This window comes from Triturus cristatus, chromosome 2_1, assembly GCF_964204655.1.
Source record: "Triturus cristatus chromosome 2_1, aTriCri1.1, whole genome shotgun sequence".
Lineage (NCBI taxonomy): Eukaryota > Metazoa > Chordata > Amphibia > Caudata > Salamandridae > Triturus > Triturus cristatus.
This window is the reverse complement of record NC_140581.1, coordinates 652,388,438-652,407,007: the sequence shown is the minus strand read 5'-3', so window position 1 is coordinate 652,407,007 and position 18,570 is coordinate 652,388,438.

Below are 18,570 nucleotides of genomic sequence, written 5' to 3'. Positions count from 1 at the left end.
CAAATGTATCTAAATAGATAGAATGATTATAAAATAAAATTCTTGTTTGTGAGATGGTTTTGACAAATTTAGAGAGAAGTATATTTCACTTCGTAATGCATTTCTTTTGCTCACACATCTTCGGGACAAAATCATTTACATAAGGAGCACTATAAATCAAACGCGTGGCTCTAATTACGAGTCAAGTCGTAATTTTTAAACCGGTGGCGATATTTGCAAAAGGGTTGGAATTACAAGTTGTGGAATTATTATCACACCCTCACAATTTTCCCCTGATAAATTGCGGCAGTTCAAACCTGCTGGACTTTCTTGGATAAAAAGGCCTGGGAAAAAGGCAAAACATAGGGAATTTGGTGAGTTAAAAACTGATTCTACATGTTTTGCCTCATTTTCCATTTAAATACTCGTAATAGGAGGTATTTACCAAACGAGGCAAATAAATCACCCTGGGGTAACGGTACATATCCCACCCTATTTTGAAAAATTCATGATGAGAGTCTTATTTATTCTATCTAGATCTTTGAAAATCACCTACACTGTTTGTACTGCATCCATGTTTTATTAATGTAAAGGAATTTGTGTATTAGCATCTACATTCAGTTTTAATAAAGGACAGACATTCGATGCTGCTCATCTGTAATTGCATCTGTTATTTCAATTATTAGGTTGAAAATAAAATTAGTTTTTATTTGGTTTTAATTATTAACATATGTTTTGCTATTTTTCCCCCTATCACAATGATCAAACAATCTCAGAAAATATTTTTTTGAATATGCATGATAATATCTTGAGCCTGGTACCTAAAAGCTAATCAATAATATGTTCTCAGCACGGGTTCATGGTCTTGCTACTCCTGGGTGGGGCTACCCCTTCTTTTCGATTTCCTATAATTCTATTTCACAGCTTAGCCCGCCCCTATAATGAGTGGCATTGATCCTCTGGCGCTCCACAGTGCTGTCTGTCGCCTCTGTGACTCCCAGAGACGCTGAGGATATTTGGATCTGCTTTGCCAGGGAGCGAATGATCTCAACGACTTTAGGATCAAGTTCTCCGGGGATCGAGGCCGGAGCTCCACTTTTGAAGGTGCGTGATGGCATCTATAACTCTGGGACCCGCAAACATAGCCTGCGGTGTGACAGTGGAAGAGGTCAGGCCTTGCCTTTCTCTCATGCAAGTGCACAACTCAGCCCTCTGATAGGTAACACCAGCTGTGCTCCTGCCCTCTCAGAGGCACTGCAGAGTGCCACAGAAGAGCAAAGTGGTTGCTCCTTCTTTCTTCTCCACAAGTTTTAAATTTGACCAAAAGCACACCACAGTTTAACAACATTATAATTGTTTATTTTCACCTATGAGACAGCTTTTGTCTGTCTTTAGACAACAAATCATTATGAACCACAGTGCTTTAAGTGAGATGAAAAGGGTGAAGGGTGGCCTCTAAATGGGGTGATGCCTAAATAATTAAAACCAAGTAAACTGCAATACTGTGCTTTACATCGTACAGGTACTCGCGCTTTGCATCGCGCTATGCGCCTCAATACCGCGCTATCATTTTTAAGCTACCCTTATAACTATTTGTGTTTTTCTTAGTTGTATTTTGCCCTGATTTTAATAGGATTTATTGTAACCCCCTCACCTGCACTCTAATCGGTTCCTTCACCGCTGTTTTGGCGGGTCCTGTCTCTGGGGTGGGATTGGCTTTGGGCGCCATCTTGGAGTGGTGGTCACTTTGGGCGCCATCTTGGAGTGGTGGTCACTTCGCTGTGCCGGAGTCGTGCCAGAGTCCTGCCCGTCTGCGCCCGTCTGCGCCCGTCTGCGCTAAGGAAGCGCGGCTCGCGGCAGAACTCTGGACCTGGCCATCATGACTATACTTTTGAGAACTTGTAGTAGAGCCGATCTACTGGCCCTTCGGGACCGATGTATACGCTGCGAGTTTTCACCTGTAGTCCCGCTGTGTGGCCCATATCATTGTAGGTGTGGTGCTTGGTCATTGGAACCCCCCTCTCTTATACGCTCCTTGGGGCCTGTTATAAAGAGGATAGGACAACGGGACTTGAGTATCTGGAGCTTAAACGTCAGATCTGTGGTAAAGCACCATCAGGAGGTTTATGACCTTCTTATTGATGGTTCGCCGGATGTGCTTTTTCTGACGGAAACGTGGCTCCACGACTCTGACTCCTCGATAATTAACCTAGCCTTTCCCCCAGAGTATGCTATTTTCACTTTAGATCGGACGACTAGAGGTGGAGGTATTGCGATGGCCACCAAACGGTGTTATCCCTGCGAGTGGAAAGCCGCTGAACTTTTGGGGTGTGAGGGTGCCCTATTTAAAATAGCATTTAGTCACCAGTTTACCTTCTCTGGGCTATTAATTTACCGGCCTCCGGGCTGTGACTCTGTTTTTAGGGCTGCTCTTCCTGAGTATATTAGCATAGAGGCACTAGGATGCGCACATTTTAATGTTGTGGGAGATCTTAATCTCCATTTGGACTGCCCTTCTTTACCCTCTATTAGGAGCTTTCTGGCGGATCTTGAGGCTTTACAGCTCTCGCAGATGATTACTTTCCCCACACATAAAGGTGGTCATATTCTTGACCCGTTCTTTACAAATCTAGAAGGACTCAGAGTTCTTGGTTCCTCCCAGTTGGTCTGGACAGACCACATGCTGGTGAAAACGGCATGCTCTTTGTCTGACTCTCCTTTTCTATCTCAGGATAGACTTGTTCTTAAACGACACTGGAACAAATTAAGACTGGAGGATTTTTACCATCAGCTCGAGAAGGTTCCTTTAGGTCCGCTCACCGAGGTCGATTGTGGATACGACTCTTTCTGTAGGTGGATATCTGGTGCCCTCGATTCTCTGATTCCTATGTGTTGGTCCAAGTGTCAGCGGAAGGAGCCGAGCCCTTGGTATGACACTTCCTTGGCATCTCTTAAGAGGGCCTGTAGACAGGCCGAAAGATTATGGAGGAAGTCGTACGACCCAGATCTGAAAATATGTTATCTGGCCAAGGTCAAGATTTATCACAGGGCAGTGTGTCAAACTCGCGCTTCCTTTTATGCTCAACAGTTTCAGAACTCTGCCAATCCATCGAAACTTATTTTTAAAGTATTAAAGGACTTGATGGCGAAGAGAGCAACTGCAGTGGAAATATGCTCGGACTCACATTGTGAGGGTTTGGCCTCTTTCTTCCATGAAAAAGTGCAAGCCATCTATCGCACTTTCTCAATGGGCTCCCTGATGCTAGAGCAGGTTGGTCGCACCTTAAGTGAGGGGGAATGTCTTTCCATCTTACCCCCCTTATCTCTGGAAGTGTTTGACTTTCTCAGCGCCAAAATCAAGTCTGGATCTCTGGCAGACCCGCTGACACCGGCCCAACTCAAGACCCTGGCACCGGTTTGCCGTACCCCGGTGCTGTCCTTGATCAACCTGTCTCTCTCTTCTGGAGTGGTTCCCGTTAGATGGAAGCAGGCAGTAGTCACGCCAATTCTGAAGAAGGCGAACCTTAACCCCCTTAAACCTGAAAGCTACCGCCCTATCTCCCTTCTCCCTTGGGCCACGAAAATAGCGGAGGCCCATGTGAATGCCACTCTTACAGACCATCTTGGTAGGCTTAACATTCTCGACCCTACCCAGAACGGGTTCCGTGCGGGTCACAGCACGGAGACGGCCCTTCTCTCGATGGTCGAGCATCTGCGTTCCGTGCTGGATTCCGGTCAGACGGCGGCACGACTGTTATTAGATCTTAGTGCCGCCTTCGACACGGTCTCGCACGGGATTCTGATTCGGCGTCTTGAGGAGGTGGGCGTTTCTGGCTCCGCCTTGCACTGGTTTCGTTCCTTCCTTACGGATAGGTCATTCCAGGTGGCAATCCCGCCCGGTAAGTCGTCATCCTACCCGCTAGACCAGGGAGTCCCACAGGGGTCTTCACTGAGTCCCACCCTTTTCAATCTGTATGTGAGACCGTTGGCTGCGGTCGTCAAGTGGTGGGGCCTGACCATGGTCTCTTACGCAGATGACACGCAGCTGGCGGTCACACTGAGTGGGGACTCAGACCTGGAGGCTCCCAGGTTCTGTGATGGTCTGCGGGAAGTGGCTAACTGGATGAATTCCAACTGTCTCCAGTTAAACACCAAGAAGACGGAGATTATGGTGTTTGGTAAACAGGTGGCTTTGTGGGATGACAAATGGTGGCCATCGGAGTTGGGTGTGACTCCCCTCCCAGCGGCAGAGATAAAAAACTTGGGGGTGTGGCTTGATCCTTCTCTGAGTTTCATCTGTCATACCAAGAAGGTGGCGGCTTCTTGCTATGGCATCATCAGAGGACTTCGACCCATCCTCAAATTCTTTGATGCACCCACAAGACAGCTGGTGGTCCAAGCATCAGTGCTGTCCAGGCTGGATTATGCCAGCTCCCTACTGGCGGGGATAAACCCGTCAGAATTTCTGCGGCTCCAGCGGGTTCAAAACGTTGCGGCCCGACTGGTGACAGGTCTGCCTAGGCGATGCTCGGTGTCCAATACTCTGCGCTCTCTCCACTGGCTCCCTGTGCAGCAGAGGATTAGATTTAAGGTTCTCTGCTTTGCATTTAAAATCCTAAAGGGTACTCCCCCACAAATCTTGGAGAAATTGCTGATCCCCTATGTCCCCTCTCGCACTCTTAGATCGCTAGGCCAGAACTTAGCAGTGGTCCCGCGTTTTAAGTTGAGCAGAATTGGTGGCCGCTCCTTTCGAGTCCTGGCAGCGAGTTGGTGGAATTCTCTTCCTCCACAAATCCGGGCCATCGATGAGCTCCTTCAGTTTAGACGGGCTATCAAGACCTTTTTATTTGTTTAGTTTATCTGTTGTGTCTCGTCTCCTTTTGTCCGCTTTTAGTGCTGTGTTGTGTTCACCTTCTCAAAGCGCCAGGACGTCCCTTTGCTGGGGCAGCTGTGCGCGGTACAAATAAAAATAACATAACATAACATTGTGTGCTGCCTAACCAACATTTAAGTCCCTCTTTGTGAGTTTTCTGCTGTTGCCTCCAGACATATCACACAACAGCAAACATATCCTAAACAAGCCATACATAATGGCCTGATGAGTGCCTGCTAGCAATTTGACATAAATGAGTCACAACAATGATTTTGTTGTAAATAATTAGAAATGGTAATTACAAATGGTACACATGTGACCATCACTCTGTACTCACAGGGGAGAGTTCAAGGATTGGTTGAGCATGTAATCTGAAGACTGTTATGGCTCACTAACTCTTACTAATTCCAACCTCTGTGCCCCACTATGAACCCCCCCCCCTAACCAGAACTCACCCATACATCTAAATGTGACTCAGATCACATGTACCAACATTGGGACACTCAACTGATCAGCCTATTAGAGCCAAGTCATCTTAATTTTACCATCAAAATAGCACTACAGCAGAGAGAGTTTACAAATGTTAACAAATTTGAGGTTTTCCTTACAAAAAATACGCAATGTATATATAGTAATTTATTACTAAAACCATTAGCAAAGCCAGTAGATATCACATTTAAGACCTATTGGCTTTCCCAACCATGTTTCAACTTGCAGTCACCATTCAAGTCATTGTAGCTTTGAACAGGAATAATTCAGAAATTGGTGAATGACGATGCAAATGTTCAGGTAAGTGGGGTCTGAATTTTGTAGTGCCTTGAATGTGTGTGTGTGAAGAGTTTGAATTGAGCGCCTTTGTGTATCGGGAGGCAGTGAGCCAGGAGTGGTGCAATGTGAGTTATGTGTGGGAGGCTGAGGATGAGTCTGGCGATTGGTTGAGGGTGAGTCTGGCTGCTGAGTTCTGGATTGTTTGAAGTCTTTTAGTGAGTTGCTTGGTGATCCCAGCATAGAGGGTGTTCTCATAGTCCAACTTGCTGGTGACTAGTGTGTGAGTGATGGTTTTTCTAGTGTTGCTTGGGAGCCATTTGTAGATCTTCCTCAGCACCTTGATGGTGTGGAATCAGGATGCAGTGATGGTGTTGACTTGTGTGGTCATATCCAGTTTGATGTCAATGATTATTCTGAAGTTCCTGATATGATTTCTCTGTATGGGTCCGAGTTCAGCCGGCCACCACCTGGAATCCAATACTGAAATGTTCTTGCTGAAGAGCACTACTTCTGTCTTGTCGGTGTTGAGCTTGAGACAGTTGGGTTTCATCCAATTAGTGACTTCAGTCATGCACACAGTGAACTTGTTTCTTGTGTTGGGATTCTTTCATAGAGGGTGAGTACGAGTTAATTGTTTTCTGCATAGGAGAGGATGTTAAAGTCATGTGTGCCGATGAATTTGGCCAAAGGGATCATGTATGCATTGAAGAGGGTGGGGCTGAGCAATGAACCTTAAGGCACTCTGCAGATTGTGGGCTTGCAATAAGTAAGGTGCCAAGCTGACAGCTTGTGTTGTGTTTATTTAGAAGGAGCAGATCCAGTGTTAGCGGGTCCTTGGATGCAGGCACCTCATGAGGATGGGTTGTGAGATTGTCAAATGCTGCAGAGAGGTCCAGGAGAATGAGTGCTGCCGTGTCTCCTCTGTCAAGTGTCATGTAGTTTATACAAATCTAAATGGGATCTGCGCGTTCAGACAACATAAACTAAGGGATTGCTGTCCAGACTGATTCCAGGCACCCCCGAAGGATATGTTAGTCTTTAGACCAGCTGACTCACAGTGCCACTATGAGCCCTTCTTACCAAGGAGCTAATAGTTTGTGGCAACTATTGAACATGACAACCCTGACCTCTCTGGGATCGTGGAAACAGTACAGTACTTTTTTCTCAGTCACTTGTGCTCAATTTGTCTTCAGAGAGATACACAGAATAAATGATGGGGATGGTTTCAATAAGCATTTATTGAACAAGCATCATTCTAGTCTAAAATACATGTGCTGCAAAAACCATGAGACAGAAACTGATATATATGGTTCTAAGCACCAGTTGAGTAAGAAAAGGTAGAATTCTACCATAGTACTAAAACAATAAATACATGCAGGCATATGAATACATGACAATAATAATGCTTACAATGCAACCCTAACTAGATGTACCTAGGTGTACCTAGCATGTATGCCTGTGAAAAGCCAAGAATCCCCTTAGGCGAGAGCTAAACCCCTTACCTGATATGGGAGAGCGAAGGACCCCGAGATGGACACCCCTTGAGGGATGTCAGACCACTGCGTGCTGGAGTGTCTTGGTTTAGGAACCTCAGCATCTCGCATCAACGTGTCATCATAGAAGTCATCATAGAAGTCTTTCTCCTCTGGTTTGCCCAGTGAAGATGTAGTGCTTATATACCCAACAGGTATCCTCAGGGGCTCTACCTAGAAGTGTACTATGGGCATGTCGGGCACGGATGACGATAGAGGTGACCCTTATACAGGGTTATTATGCAGGAGATGGTAATCCTGCTGTGATACTGAGAATCCTCAAGCATAATACATGAGGCTAGGTTTCAGAGAAAACCTCACAACAGTCATGTAGCACCTAACTAGGTAAAAGGTCAGCGTCAGACGCATTTTGTAGAACAATGATAGGACAGATGTAGGTAAAAGGTCTTGTAACTACCTAGGCTTATATTGGGGCACATTGGGGTTCAAAAGATAAAGATCACTGTAAAGCTTTTTCACAGTAGCACAAACCAGTTCTAAACATTTGCCATCTTGTTTCGCATATGTCTTGGTCAGCTTGTAACAGGAATCTTTACGAGCTATTTCACATTCGCTCTGCAGTTACATCAGATTATCAGGAAACATGTGAATGTTTTTGTCAAGCCACACAAGAGTGCGTTCATTTGATTTGATTGAGAGAATATATGCTTTTCATTAATCTTCATGAAAATGTGTATATTGAAGTACATTTGTATTTCAAGAGCTAATCAAATACACTATAGGAGTATTTGTGCACTCCACATGCATGTGTTAAAGATGATGTAACTTTCTGTGGACACTACTTTGAGTTCACCTACAAATTTGTAAATGCATAAAGCATTGCCCCCAGACCACTCCTGTTAATCCTCTCCCTTATAAGTGATCTAGAAGAAAGTAAAGCCCTGCTGATAGTAAAATAATAATAAATGTAAGTCTTTCTATACTAACCCCTCTTGACCCTCAAATGCTGATCCGCTCCTTTCTTCCTCAAGGCAGGAATTGTCATCTACTATCCATCTACCAACACCTCCTGCTCTTCTCTAGTGGTTAATTAGGAGAAGACAAAGTATGCCTCTCCCAGTCTTCAACCCAACCGCAAAGCTATTGTAGTGTTTCTGGACTAGGACTGTGAGATGGGATACACAAGATACATCTCACCATTCACTCCAGAAAATATGTATTTAACTAAATATTATTACAGTAGTGAATTGTTTTCTGTTTACAATTTCAATGCCCTCTACAAGTAGGAAACTAACATCTTTCTCCTAATGTACACAAACAGTAAAAGTAAATAGTGTTTTCACTATGGACATTATAAACATACTAAGCCTTGACTCATGAGTTGCATGAGACATCCGTAAAGCAGGAAAGCTAAATAATTCTTTGTGCTTTTTGGGGTTTTGTCTATTTAGCATTCAATGACCTGCCATGCTCTGTATTGTTGGGCTTAAAGCAAAAATTAAACAGCACTGGCTATGGGACTTGGCCCCTCTACATGGCTTGGGCTGGGCCCCGTGCAGAGGGGAAGTGATCTGCCCTACCAGTACTCGGTCTTTGGGAGGGGCATTGGATGGATGCAGGACGGAGGATGTCAACTACTGTTGTGCTGTCCCTGTCTAAATTGGAAAGTCACATTCTTGGCTAACAATAAGGTTGTGGTACGAGGGATGAACAAGTTTGAGAGTGACAAATACCTGCTTAGACTGCTGTGGGAATTGGTTTTTAGATGCTTGCATCTAAACATGCCTTTCCAGGCTAGATACATACCAGTCCTTGACAGCAAGAACTGTGGAATCTTAGGCGAAGAGGATGTTGAGTTTAGTTGAAGGATTTTTTTTTGTTTAACAAAGTTTTTGTATATAGAAGCTTGGATGGTATTTTCTCTGAGAAGGGCAAATAAAAGATGGAGGCATTTATACGAGATTAGAGGCAGAGAGACAACATTATAAGAGAAGGATAAAAGAAGGGGTCATCACTTGCATTTTATTTAAAGTGCTTTTGGTTCTATGTGCTGAGTGGGTGCAAGTTTGCCAACAGGGTGTTAGAAGGATGAATCAGAATAAGAGTGAGGGTTGCGACAGATGGAAGGCAGTTCCTGGGATAGTGCCAGAAGCAACAAGTGACCAGGCAATAGTTGCATGTGCATTCGCATGGGAAGGGTGCTTATTTTAAGCTAAACATGAAATCTTCTTTTTTGGAATGCTTATGGTGTCATAAGTCACTGAGAGGAAAAGTGAAGAGGGATCTTGAATAGAGGACTTTAGTTTAGAGGGGAACAGGTTGATATTGATGGTGCAACTGGGAAAGTCAGGCTAAAAGTAGGTTTGCCCAATGAGGGTCTAGGGGTTGAGCAACAGAGCTTGTGCATGAGGATGTTAGCAAGTTGAAGGGCAGGGGGGAGTTGGGTTTGCTCTGAAAAGGCTTGCAATTAGGTGGCTTGTGAGAGCAGAGCTATGGGAAATATTCATTTGGTACAGAGGCAGTGACAAAGGCCAGTAGCCTGTTGTGGAGGGACGACAGGCAGAAGAGATTGGGTACAAGAATGTCTGGGAAGATGCGGCCGTACATTAACCATGGGTCCAGGGACTGCACTGCAGGCTCTAATGGGCATTGCTTCTTGAAACTATCTACATATGTTGCAAAGTACTTTTTTCACACATATTTCTTTTCAACTAGCAATGGAGAAAATGTGTAGATTTTTAGAAGATGCAAATCATCTCGTTAAACGTTTATGATGTTATCTTGCTTTTAAAAAGGTCAGCATTTTCCCATTGAGAAAAATAACGCCTCTAAGTGCCTGTTTACAAACAGCTGTGTTAGCTTAAGCAGCTCAGACCTAATTCCAGGTTATTCAAGCAGTGGATTTGCTGCTAGAATTCATCTTAAGGCATAACTGCAGTATGACTCAAATCCTTTGGTAATTGTATATTGTCTTGATGTGGGATTAATGTTTTCGGGGATCTCCTCATCGTGTTCAAAGATCACAGCAAAAGTCCCCCCCAGGCCTGCACATGTGTCCTGAATATTCAGGGCTATGCATTCAATATTTTCCTGGCACACATTTGCAATTTCTTAGTGGAAATCTGTATGCAAACCTAATAATAAGTTTAATGATAATAGTAATTCGCTGCCATCATGTGCAGAGCAACTGAAGAAGCCCAATACATTCTGGGCAGATATGTAAGAAATCTGTCCCCGGAGAAATTTCACCCTGGATAATTTCTTCTGTTACCAGTTTTGGACGAAGCTTTTTTTTTTAGCTATTAACCTGATAGTATGAACTGTTTTAAACCAGATCTGTGACAGTTTTCGCTGAGCACGCAATGTTACTTTGGAGGTAGACATGTAGACGAGAAGGACGTAAATGTTCCCTTCTTTTCGACTCCGTTGAGGCACCGTGAATGACCACATAATGCCACATAATTTACATTTGAAAATCATTGTACGTTTTATTGTGCTTTAAATTAATTCAACTGGGTAAACAATTTTTGATTCCATTCTGAGTCTAGTCCAAAATGGTGAAAAATGATACAAGACACTACATTTCGGGCAACTCTAGTTTGCTCAGTCCCGTTTTCTATAAGTCGTAGAAAAGAAGCAAACCTACTTTCTTTCATTTCTGGTAGTAGCAATGATTTGTGGAATGTTTCATTCAGCATTTATGTAATAAGCAGATGGAAATAAATCTAGCAGTTTTTTAGTCTGGGCTACAGATATATTTGAAATGTACGTGTGCACAGAGGCTTTAGGGTAGCCGTCTTTTTAATTTGTTTGTTGTAATGTCATTGGCACAATACATGCAAAAAGGAGCATTTGGCTGCCTTGCACTGTGACTGAATGTTTGCTTTGTTTAGCATTCCGTCCATCGTCTGTTATTTTTGCATTTGTCACCCTAAGTGGGAAGGGTATGTCCAGACGTGGGTCCCGTGCCCGCTATGCCACCATATTTATCTATTTTTGTTTTGTTGCATATTTATATAGCGCAAACTCGACCCGAAGGTATTGGAGCGCTTTACATGAGCACCGTATTTACATTACACATTCAGGCACGGGGAGCTGAAGTGATTTGCCCAGAATCACAGGATGTGGACGCGACCCCGAGGCGCGAACCCTGGTTTCCAGCACCAAAATTGGCAGTCTAGCCAACGGACCACATCCAGGCTAGCGTGGCTGATGAGAGGTGATACCCCAAAACCGGTCCAAGGATGCTTGTTTCTAGTCCAGGTAGGGCCTGGATTGGCAGTTCTGGCTAGACTGTTCCCATGGGGAGCAGGGTCAAGACTGAGTTTCATATGGCTGTGTCCAATCTAGAATGGCATGGCGAGCAGAAAAACAATGGATTTAACCCAAATCTGTGACTAGGGGGGCATGTTTGATTTGTTCAACATTCCGTCCATCATCTGTTCTTTTTGCATTTGCACTGCGAATGACAGCATTTTGTCTGATTGCATGCGCACAACTGCCTGACAGGACTGCATGAGTGCCAGGGCTGTTGTATGTGGACTGTTGAGTAACTTCTATATTTTCATATTTTTTGCCTTTTTGGATTGTTCCTATTGAATATGTTCGCAAAAAAATAAAAAATAAATATTACATACATTGAAGGTTTGCCAAGGCCACACACTCGTTTGTGCTGACATTAGGCGTTTCAGATAACGATATGAAAATCTAAGTATATGTTTTAACTGTTTAAGACAAACAGAGAAACATACTCCTGAAGTTAATAAGCAAAGCAAATGTATCAATACAACCTCTGGACATTATAACAAGTCATGATTTGCTTTTATCATCACTATGACCATGGGACAGGTGATACATCTGTTGAATTACAATTTTCATTTAGATATTAATACATAGTAGACAGTAAAATGAATACACTATACACATTGAAATAGGGTAAAAACAATAAACAAACACTGAACTACCAGCACACCAGCAACTTGCCCGAAGCCTTCAAGAACCTAAACAGCTGGATAACCACATGCAGTGACATCCTGGCTCCCCTCAAGTGCAGCAAAGCACCAACACCCATCCTCAACACCTCCATCAATTCAGAGACGTTACCGGACACCTGGAAATATGCCACCATTATGTCCCCGCTGAAGAAACCATCTGCTGACCCAGCCAAACTTTCCAAGCACAAACCTATCTTCCTCCTACTATTTCTGGAAAATGTCTAATAGAAACTGATGCCTCACTGACCGCCTCATCAACCACCACCTACTTGACTCCACACAGTCTGGATTCAGGGCCAACTACAGTATAGAAATAGCACTCATCGCTGCCACAGACACCATCCACATGATCCTTGACAGAGGAGATACAGAAGCCCTCATTCTTCTGGACCTCTTTGCAGCATCTAACACACCCCATCCTATTCAGGTGCCTGCATGAGATTGACATCCCAAGACTCGCTTTACACTGGATCAGTTCTTTCTTAACAGATAGAATACACACTGTCAGCCTGCCACCTTTCACCTCAAAAGCCTGCAAAATCATGATCTGTAGAGTGCCTCAAGGCTCTTCACTCGATCCCACCCTCTTCAATCAGTGCACACAACATCAGCATGCTCTCTTATGCTGATGAAACACAACTCATACTCTCCCTTTCAAATATGACTTCCAACACAAGAGAAATGTTCACTGCCTGCATGACTGAAGTCGCTAACTGGAAGAAAGCCAACTGACTCAAGCTCAACTCTGAAAATATAGAAGTAGTGATCTTTGGAAAGAAAACCACACCATGGGACTCCAACTGGTGACCAGCCGATCTCATACTGTGAGACGGTGGTTCTGACCATCAGAGCCACACTGATTTTTCGCTTTTTGGACACCTAATTTTTTAGCTTTTACTGAGGGAGCGCCTCATAAGCTGGGACTCACCCACAGGGAACTCATAATAAAATTGACTGCATGTGGATTTCATCGGTGTCCGCGTTGTGAGATAAGGCCGCTGCGCTGCAGCCAGGGTAAGGGGCACAGGACTGGCTACATGTGGACACAGGTGCACACATGTGTTCACCAGTGTAAGGGCTGCATGGGGGAGATTCCTGTCATGCACAGCCCAGGAGCTGGTACAGATAGAATGGCGTGGCAGGGATTGTGCAGCGTTGGGTGGTGACATGGAATACGCTTTATAATGTGGGGAGACACAGGTAAGGGAAAGTCAGTGTGCTTTACTGTTTCACTTTAGGAACACTCCATTATTCTCCTATGGAGACAGAGACCACATGGGGTAGTTTCAGCTTTCTAGGGCCTACAAACTCCAGACATGCACCAAAGTACACTGTAGGTTGTGCACAAAGAATTATTCTGCTGAGTCCAAAACCATATCTGTACTGCTTAAGGGTCATTTAGAAATGTCATATTCCTCTGACTCAGCTCATAACCAGTGCCCGCTCAGGTGTGACCCTGCCAGGCTGGATTAATTACCTTCCTTCCCAAGCTGTAGCATCAGAGGCCTAGCCCTTCCCTGCAAGCATTCCCAAGGGCGAAGGTCTTCTCTCCAGGAGGGAGAGATAGGGTGAAGCTGCAGGGTATCAATCAGCAGCTGTCTCCCGGTGCCAGTCCCAGGCCTGCTCCGGGCCCGGGCCATAAAGTCAGCAAGGGGGAAGGGGGCTTTTGAGAGACTATGTGGTATGAGACCCCTGGACAACGCCATATTGAAGTATCCCAGAGGCCTGTGCAGGAAGGAGGGAGCAGGACAGGGAGGTGATGTGTCACTCCAGGACAGGGCAGAAGTGCCTTCCTGCCATTACCTTCCAAGTTCTCTTAAAAGGTCTTGCAGAGGAAGAGGATCTCTCACCTGGCACCATGGTTAGTTGGAAGGAGGAACCCCTTGACTGTCCCGGGACTCTGGAGTCCAGGGCCAGTGGGTCAGTGAGAAGAAGCCTGGGCCTTTGTGCAATGAGAAGGCTGGAACAGGGTGCCAGTGAATTCTGTTTCTTGCTGAGTCACCCTCTTGGAGGCCAGGGGGGTGGTGAAAAGTGCTCCAGATGGCTAGGGCTGGACACCAGGAGCACGAAGAGGCCAAGATTGTCAAAATTGGCCACACGGGACCCAAGATATTCCCCCCCTGAAGGTAGGCAACCTTTGACCTTTGCTGGGACCGACGACGAAGCATATGGGACTCCACCGCCATTCTTTGATGAGCCCCTGGATGGGTCAGGTCTTGGGGGCTTCCCCCAAAAGAAGGAGATCCGTCACGACCCCTGGGAAGGTGCCTACAGGGCCCAGGCTTTCCAACATGGGCCCTGATGAAGTAAAGTCGGGGAGCGCCGTAGCGCTTCCCGTGAAATGGACCCCAGAGGCCCAGGCACCTACCCTGGGCCCCGCTGAAACCTGAAACCAGAGAGCTCCGTCACGCCCCCTGTGGTTCCAGGGGCCCTGGACCTGCAGTTCCAGGCCCCGCAGAAGAGGAAGTTGTGGGAACACTGTCATGCTCCCCGTGGAGGTGGGGGAGGCCCAGGACTTTTCCTTGGGCCCCGTTGTCGATGGAAGGGAGGGGAGAATATCACTGCACTTCCCCGTGGCAGTAGCAAGGAGGGGGGAGTGTGACAGGCCCCACCCAACCGGCTGAAGCATCCGAATCTGCCCACAGGAACGGAAAGACCAGAATGAAGAGCTGGCTGGCCGTGCTGGCCAGACAGGGAGCTGTCGAGAACAGCCAGGGTGGGCTCTTCGTGCTGCTTTCCAACGGTGCGACCAGGCACCCCGAAGAAGGGCAGAAGCAGCATGAGGCTACCATCGTAGGAAGCAGCGTGAGGCCGCCGTCGCAGGCATCACGGCTCTCCCCAGAGCAGCGGGAGAGCCGCTGCTAGAATATTGCTTGTTTTGGTGTGTGGTGGCTCCAGGAAGATGGGGCCACTGCCATTTGTTTGCAAAGGTGCAGAGGGAGATGCAGGAGCAATGCAGTCTCCGCCAGCGCTAAAGTAAAACATCCCCACCCTCTGGGGGACTTGAAGGAAAGAACACCTCAAGGCCATTCATGCTTTGTAAGCCTATCTAATGCTGGAACATTTGTTCTGCAGCTGATGCTTAGGACTCCACTGAGGTGTGAGAGGTTAAACATGGATTGTCATTGTGGTGACACTTCCTTGGGGTGGAAAGGTGTAATTGCACTGGTGGTGTTTTTATGTAATGTTGTTCCTTTTGGGGACTGGAAGTCACATGCAATATGTGATATGATAAGTAATTGGAAAATATGTTGCTAGGCATTCCTTCCAGAATGCCTGGTTGTAATTGCTTAATCATGTGATTATAAATGTGAAGCCGTAGAGGGGTTTTGATTAACTTGCATTATACCTGTTATCAGATGTGATAAGTACCTGTCATTCTAAGTGATGCCTGGACATGTATTCTTGGTACAGCCTTAATTGAACAACCAGACTGTCAGTCACTTGGACTAAAGTGTGTATACTGTATGGTCAGTATGAGATGCTCAGTCAGAGTTATTTGTCACTATGGCAGGTGTAAATGCTTGTAGAAATATTGGGGTGGGCCACCACTAGGGTGGTGCAAGTGGGAAGGGCACTTGGTCCAGGTTATGGTCAACCCACTACATTTGGGGGCAAGATGATATTCATACATGTGAGTGGTGGTACTAACCACCCCACAGGAGGGGTGGGAATGTTTCGCAATGTCAAGAAGTAATTCCAACAGCGTATGTATATTTGAAAAATAATGCATAGTACTGAGTAGTGTGTGTGTAATAATTTTTTTATAAAGAAAAGTACAGACTGGACAATCAATTATTGAGTGTTATTTCTGCATACCTGAAAATGGCGATTACTAGCCCACACCACCTCCCTTCAGTAAGTCGTAGACTGGTCTGCAAAGCTACCCTCTGAGAGTAAGGCGCTACAATGGGGTATTTGGTTCTCAGTGAAGGACAAATTTGGACCCATTATTTGTGCAGGCCTTCCAAATAATGCCTCGTTTTCCAACATATACACACCTACACCCAGCACTCATCCTAGAAACCTTGGAATAATAATCAACATCAAAATAGATATGACAACACAAGTTAACGTCATCACTGTTTCATTTTTCCATACCCTGAAGATGCTGAGGAAGACCCTCAGATAGCACCCAAGCCACGCTAGGAAATCTTTCAAGGTTAATGGGGCAAGGCTGCAGGCGGTGTCCGTTTTAGTGAAGATTTCTACGTTTGGATGTAGTCACTTTTTTGGAAGTCAAAAAACTTCAGTGGGATGAAGCTGGATGGCATAGCTGATAAGAGTTTGAGGCAAGAGGTGGATATCCCTTTGAAGAGGGACTGCTGAACAGTACGTGCTGCTGGGGAGGCGAATGCAGCGGGAGCTACTGCAAAGTCATGCTGCCCAGCGTTACACCTCAGTCTGATTGAAAAGAAGGCTGGTCCCCGTCTTTCCTCAGTTCTCACTGCAGTTTTTAGCCAAACTTTACAGAAAAACAAGTATAATGTGCACCAACAAAAATTAAGAATGCAAAAAGTCCAATCACAATGTTGACTGTTCCATATCTTCATTTTGATTTTAAGATTGTCCTATGATTTCGCAAATCCAAGCATTACAGCCAAAGACAAAGCCAATGCATTTCTTCTACCACCATGAACTTCTTCAGGGCTGTAATACGACAACACAAAATATACAGAAAGAGTGATAAATGTATGACAAAAAAGAGGAGAAAAAAAACATAAATCCCCAAAAGTGATGTTCACAATACACCAACATATATATACTCATAAAGGGAAATTGATTAAAAACATGTTAAAAACAGTATTCATATATATCAGAAAATGCAAAACAAGTGTGATGCATGTCATGGTGCTTCGATAGTGCAATTGACATCAAATATTTTTTATATTGCATCATCTTAATTATGAAACATATCATGAAAATATATCTTACAAAAACAGAAGGGAAAAGAGGAATTCTTAAATCTGAGATCAAGTATTCAATTATATACAAAGAACAGAGAATATACTGGAAGTTTACAAGATGCACACAAGTGAATCAAGAGGGAAGAGGACAACAAACACCATGCTCCAAGGTGATATAACAAATCATTGGTGGAATGCATAAGTATAACCTATATACCTATTCTGCATTGATAAACTATGTATCTAATAATACAACATACAATAGAACATACCATCCATGCTGTGCTTAACCAGTAACTATGAGACGATTGCCATCCATATGTCATCCACCACATATAGAATTTTCATATATGTTTGGGGTCCCAGTCATATTTCAAATGCCGGATGCCTTATATTTCAGGCCAGGCCAACCCAGTGGGTGATACCTAAAGAAAAACAAAATTCCTACATTACTACACTAAAGTTGTGAGAATATTTCAAGAAAAAAACAAAGGGTATAAGTTGGAAAAAAAAAAAATACCAAAGCACACTAAGCGCTGAATCAGGACCAGAACTACAGGTTACTATATCAGCCCAATCTTACAGACATTCATCCTAGTATCATCTTTGCCGTATTTGAACTCATATCCAAACCATGAACTCACGGTGTCGAATTAAAGACCCAGAACAAAGGGGGCTCATTCCGCCCGCCATCCTTGCGGTGCTGGGACTGGCCGCTGGTAAGGCGGTGGTCCCGCTGAGTGAATTAGGATGTGCCCGCCACTATGGCGGGCACATCCAGGGCCCTGATCATTGCAGACGGTGCTGCTGGCTGCAGCACCATTCGCAATGCCAAAATGCCACGTAGTGCATTTCATGCACAAAGTGACAGGCACCACGTGGTGCCTGCCACCTTGTGCATGGAAATGTACCCCCCAGTGCACATACATCCATCCCCCACAGAGAGGGCCCGCAACAGGCCCCCGAACCCAATCCCGCCAGCCTTTTCATGGCGGTTCCACCACCATGGAAGACTGGCTGATGCCAGCATTCTAAGCTGGCCGGCGGTGCCTAGGAGGTACCGCCGCCATTTTACCCATGCTGACCGCTCCGCCAGGCAATCGTAACAATTGCCTATGGTGGAAGCGTGGAAGGCGGTATTTGCAACCGCAGCGGTCACAAAGTGATTTCCCCCGCCATCCTGGTGGGGGGAAATGGGAGTCAGATGGCTGAGGGACCGCCACCGCAGACCAGGCGGTCCTTCCGCCACATTATGACCCCCAAAGTGTCAAAAATCAATCAGCAAAAGATATATATAAACCATAATCAGGTATTGTGCATCCAAAGGATCAAGACTCCAATTCAATGCTTTCCCCAACAGCTAGGTTGTAACCTTGCATCAGTAACCTTGGCATTAAGGCAATAAAAGTGACATAGTAACAAGTGACATAGTGAAATTGACCCTTGGTCTCAAAAAGCATTCAGCATTTCTAAAACCAGTACTTTCCCCAATGGTTAACTTGTAACATTTTGCCAAAAAACCCAAGCACTGCGGCAAGACACTTTATGGAGCACAG